We start from the raw sequence: 5,904 nt of genomic DNA, 5'->3' as shown, positions 1-5,904 counted from the left end.
TGGTTTACTTGATATAGCAGCCGATGTTAAAGACATAAGTGCATTATTTAAAAGCAAGGATAGGCGGTGTCAGATAATTGAAACATTTGTTAGCATGAAAGAAAATAGCAACCTATTCACAGCGCATGCTCTGACTGACGTCTGCTCGGATCCAGACAATATTGATTAATCTGCTCAGGCGCATGCGCGCTCCCGTTCGCTCACTTGTGAAAAGTACAAGTGAGCCTATCTTCTACCTCGGTCTGAATAAGGTACAGGTAGGGCAATTATTACAGTAGCTCGGTAGATGATATATAAATAAGAGAAAATGAACAGAGAAAGAGCTTCTAAAATGCAGATTGGATTTTCAATAACCGTTTCATGCTGCTTTCAACTGCTAATTAATAGCAGAATATACCGGGCGAGCTTTGAGCAAGCCGACATTGTAGCGACAAATAACTTTTTGTTATGGTCTCCTGAATCACGTTAAACAGTTTCTCGTGCTACTAGTTTTCTAAACGTGGATACTCGAGTTACGAGAGCGCGGTGAGAAAAATTAAGCTTTTGGAAGGAAAGTAATTCAAATAGTCCCTCTGTATAGGTGTAGTTTACTTGTATGATGGGGCATTTTATTCGTGCGGAGCAATGAAATTCTGTATAAGACACCGAATAACACGTCTTGCTGACAACCTACTCTTGATATGTAAAGCCTATATATAGCCGCCTAGGCTTAATACATTTTTTGCAAACAATTATAAAGTATGGATAGGTAGTGTCATTTTTCAAACATATCGTTACCGCATTAATCTAGAGAAACCTGCAAAGTACACATGTCATGGCCTGGTCAAAACCCAGGCGCTAATACTTCTTTCACATCGGGCACATTTTTATCGGAGAACTCGTCAGCGATCTCTTAATTCCATTCTCAGCAGTTATACGGCTGGTGCCTTCTCTATCGATATAACATACATTCTCATAATTCCACCAGGTGTCATTTTACCGCCACCTAAAAAACGTTGTTATAGAGGCCTTCTCAAGATTCTCTTCAACACGTAATATCTGAATTGTATTACATTTAAGATATTTAACATTCAGTGTTCAAGACAATCTTGGGAATACCTCTATACTAACGTTTTTTTTAGGTGGCGGTATAATGACATTATGATAGTCGATGTTATATCAGTTCCCGAGTTTTACAATTCTTCGCTGACTTTTTGGAGGTCGGCTGATGTTCGCTGTTCTTAGCATCATGGACTTGTTGCTGGCGATACTTGAGGTCCAAGTATAGTCTACATGTAGGGCGTGTATAGGCATACGTCCAGCGCCCAACCCATGTCTGCTTGCAAAATTAATGTTAACTTTCTTTGAAAAAGGAGGTTACCTCCGTGCTTTAAAGAAGCGCGCAATTAGGACATTGTGGCTCTGTTAGTAGCATGTGAGCTGGGTTTATCACACAATAACGATTCAATCACCAGTTCTTTTATGCCCTTTCGCTTAATTGATTGTTTAAATAAAATTAAATCTCTAGAACTAAATTTTTAGATAAAAAATAGAAATTTTCTTTCGGACGTTTCGAGTGACATCCATCACTCTTCTTCAGTGTGAGAAAAATTACCCAGCAGAGCAATACAGGTTCATCTGACTAAAAAAGTTTGGTTGGACATGTCAATTCACTAATTTTCAAGGATCGTATGAAACGTCACTCAAATGTAAAGCATGTTCGTTCGCACGAGTTGATCTAAAACACCACCTTAACCCTATTCAGACCGGGCTTTTGTGGTCATCCCTGGACGGGGGGGGGGGGGTGGCTTTTGAGGCCCTCCACTTCTAAGTCCTCTAACTCTATCACGACGTGCCTTAGGGCCACCAAATTTTCAGGACATGATGTCGACATAATATCTGACAAGTTTTTGACGTTTAACGTTACGTTGACGTAAGATGACGTAATTATGACGTCATCAATTTGATTATTCTGGCCGGACCCATGAAAAAAGGGTTTTCTCAGAAAAATTCAAGTTATGCTACGAAAATGTAACAAGTGCAGATAACAGAATGATAATGTTTATTACGACTTGCGTTGCCAATAGCAACATCAATGACGTCAAAATGACGTCATAAAATGACGTCATGCACATCTAAGATATGAGTTGGGCTCCGCCATATAATATCCACCACCTTGAATTTTTAAAACTACTTTTTTTGCAACAAATAATCACAAAGGACAATGGAAATAGACTAAATTCATTCATTTAGATGGTTTTTGATGAAAAAAATTTCAGGTAGTTACAAATTTTATGGGATAATTAGCTTGTTATTCTTGATCTGGCCATTCGGTCCGCCATCTCGGATTTTGGGCTGATGACGTCATCAAATTAGCATAATTTATGCATATATAATTATGAAAGATATGCTAAATAATATAAGATTTTATTTATGTAACAAAATAGCAGCAATATAGCAAATAAATGTGAAAAATACATTGTTATAACCAAAAATAGTGATTTTTGGCAAAACTGCCTGTCAACAAACGGTTGCCATGGCAACACGAAAAAATGGAAAAATTTTCAAACTTCGTCAAATTTTTGCCAACAATATTTTAAGAAAACTCACTAATTTTGGTTGCTCTAGCAAAAGCCGTTCTGGCGTTATAGGACATCAAAGTTGGCGCAGGCCTCAAAAGCCTCCCCCCCCCCGGTCTGAATAGGGTTAAAGCAAGTCCTTGCTTAAACCGGAAGGGAATAGAGAACTTCGCGTAGAACTTTCCAGTACATGGGACCCCTCTTTGCATCACAAAGGACAATGACTGTTCCTGTGGTATTGCCTTAACTTTAAGTTCGCTTTTTTATCGTTGATAATACAGGTACGATCAGGAGAGGAGTTTGCTGAATTGTCAGGAAGGATACCTCGGAAGGAGGATTGTTGCAAAGAGGTTGGTGCTGTTATATTGGTGCTTGTTGTTACTGTTCATTTACAAACATGAAAATATGTCGGCCTGACCTTGAGCAAGCCGACATCACTTATTGGCATAAAAACAGCGCCAAGTAATCGCCTGCTATTGGGCGCAGAAGTAATTCTATACCTACGTTGCGTTTGTCGCTAAAGGTCACTCTCCCTACACCTGCGTCAAGCTTGCGTCACTGTGGGGTTCGTTTATTGCGTCATTGTTTTGTTGTTTTCTTCGATATTTTATAATTTAGATATTGCGTAATACGTAAAAGTATGTCTTAAAAGACGACAAAATACACAAAAAAATCAGAAAATTCGTTCTCTATCTCGGAAATTCGTTGAGTATCTTTCGAAGAACGCAGTGACGCAAGCTTGGCGCAAGTGCAGTGAGGGTGCACCTTAAGGGCGTAGCATTTCGGATAAAAGAAGGAAATACAGTCCCGTTTGCACGTCAAACGTATGAAATTGCAACCGCAGCCTATGAAATATCGTACACCTTGCTATAAATTGGCGGCATCATTTTCTTGTCGCTGAAGAATTGAGTTCCTTACGAAATCTTAGAACAACCGAATTTCTTTTTAAGTCCCTCTCAAGTTTTGCATATTGTTTTGCATATTGCTTGTTTGAAGACCTTTCTTTCTACTATAATTGTCGGCGCACAATCCGTCTTCTCCCGTCAACAAAGCTTTGAGTGAGCGCCACCATTTTGAATCCCGATTTTAATCATGTGGACTATTGACTGGTTCGCTATAATTAGACTGCATTTTAATTAGATTCGTACGTTTTTCAATAGTGATTTGGCCTTTTTAAGGAAATTTAAGCAAATTCTTATGATCCCAAAATTGAATCACTTCATCTAGTCATCATAACCCTATCTAGACCGGGCTTTTTTAGGCGAGTACTGGAGAGGAACCCATTCAGACCCCCCCCCCCTCTTGTAATTTTAGAACGGCTCGATGCAAGACCATAAATTTGCAGGTAGTAAAGTACTACTTAAATGTTTTTAGACATCGCAAATTGAGATATCGCAAATTGTGGTGAAGATTTTTATGAGCAACTGAATTTAAAGATGACCACACACGTAGAATCTTGTCAGGATATAAGTTCCTCTAAATCCGACCATTTTAAAACTATTCTAGGAAGCTGAAATTTCACCAGTATAATAACAAATTTCTCTACAGATTATACATGTCAAATTTTATGTTTGAACTCTCATGGTTCATCTTTTACAGCCACTAGAATTGAGCGAGTTTTTCTATTACAGTTTTTTTCAATGGCCAAATACGTAATTTGTTACAGAAAGGGAATACATGCATCTTTAAAGTTAACAAAAATAAGTCTCTTCTTGATATAAAGTCTGAGAAGATTCCTGTTGTCCATGGCAACCGCATCGACGTTCAAATGGCAGCATGCAGGAAATGATGTCATAATTTGGAATCCGCCATTTTGGTTGACAATCTTGAATTTATTTTAAATAAACTTTGGGACTTTAGGTCCCCTCTCTCGGTCTAGATAGGGTTAAAGTAGTAATGACCTCGCAAAAAATACTTAGATTTATGTGATCACTGGGCTTATTTTACGTTTTTATTTATTTATTTATTTGCATCTGGCATACGGCCCATAAAAGCAGACACAGTATAAAGATTAAAAAAACTACACCTTCAAATAGTTAACTGTTATTTACATAGTATCGCCAGAAGGTGCTATGGCGAAAGCCGTCCGAGTGTACAAGCAATTGGATTATGTCATTGTCAGACGACAGCAAGCGTGTAACAAATGCATGGGTGACCTTGCGGCGCCTTGCGTTAAACATGTCGGTCCAATTGTTTACAAACAAACAACTTGTGCTTGTATGCCTGCCGACCGAAAAGAGCCGTTTCAATACGCTGTGGTACGCCACTCGTAGTAACAATGATAATGATGCTTTCTAAAAGTTTTTGCCTAGGAGGTGTTTGATAATTTTTATGGCTATAACTTAGAAGCAATTGCGTCACCTTAGCGATATTTATAATTATAATTATACTTACAGTTAAATTGTTAATAGTTATCAGAATACTGAAGAAAATTATGTTAAGGTGTTATTTTTAGATTTTGAATGTAAAACATTTTAGTATCCAGGATTGCAAAGCTACTGGTCTTATCTTAGTCGCTTAGAGCCCTGAAAACTTTGAAAATGTGACGTGACTGAACTAAACAATTTGACTCCTCTTGATGTATAGATCATGGCAAACAAGCTGAAGACACTGGTTCTTCTACTCCTGGTTTTTGATGGAAGGCACTCTTGGTTTATCCTTCCGGAGCCGGAGAGACGAGAAGTTCGGACAGATCTCTGCGATGAAAACTGTGCCTTGCATGACTGTAGATGTAACGAGAGAGGACTTCGTGTTGTCCCTCAGAATCTGCCTACGACAGTCATAGAGTTACGTTTGCACAACAATTTTATCACAAGTTTGACTCAGTTTGACTTCTCAAATTATATGTATCTGAAAATTTTGCAATTACAATACAATCAGATTTCCTCTCTCGCGGAGCAAGCATTCTCAAGTCTGGCTCAGCTCGAATATTTGGATCTTTCGCATAACATGTTATCTTACATTCAGCCTGGTACATTTCGGGGTCTTACACTCCAAAATATTATCCTTGACAACAACAAGATAACTAAAATCGCCCCCGTAACATTCTCAAATCTACTGAACCTCGGGCAATTGTCTTTATCTTTTAACATGCTAACCGACATCCAACCATTTACATTCACAAATCTACCAAATCTATCCCTGTTTATAATTAGCAACAACCGAATAACTGACATCAAGTATGGCACGTTTTTAGATTTACCAGATCTCAGGTCTTTGTTGCTGATTTCTAATCAAATACGTGTAGTTCAACTTGGGGCATTCTCTAACCTACCAAAAGTCGCAGTTATACGGCTACAAGACAACCTCCTAACAAGCATTCACCCAGGTACATTTTCAAATGTCC

At 38.4% G+C, this 5,904-nt stretch overlaps 1 long non-coding RNA gene across 1 annotated transcript in view; it reads left to right on the top strand.

Moving 5' to 3' along the window:
* LOC118404966 overlaps nucleotides 1-5,243 on the top strand; it is a 6,587-nt gene extending 1,344 nt beyond the window's left edge. Inside the window, exons 2-3 of the long non-coding RNA XR_004829832.1 lie at nucleotides 2,840-2,908; nucleotides 5,145-5,243. This is a non-coding gene — a long non-coding RNA (uncharacterized LOC118404966). The remainder of the gene's footprint in view (nucleotides 1-2,839; nucleotides 2,909-5,144) is intronic.
* Nucleotides 5,244-5,904: the final 661 nt, after the last annotated feature.

The sequence above is a fragment of the Branchiostoma floridae genome, chromosome 17 (genome assembly GCF_000003815.2).
Source record: "Branchiostoma floridae strain S238N-H82 chromosome 17, Bfl_VNyyK, whole genome shotgun sequence".
Classification (NCBI taxonomy): Eukaryota; Metazoa; Chordata; class Leptocardii; order Amphioxiformes; family Branchiostomatidae; genus Branchiostoma; species Branchiostoma floridae.
This window is presented reverse-complemented; position numbering and strand designations above follow the sequence as displayed.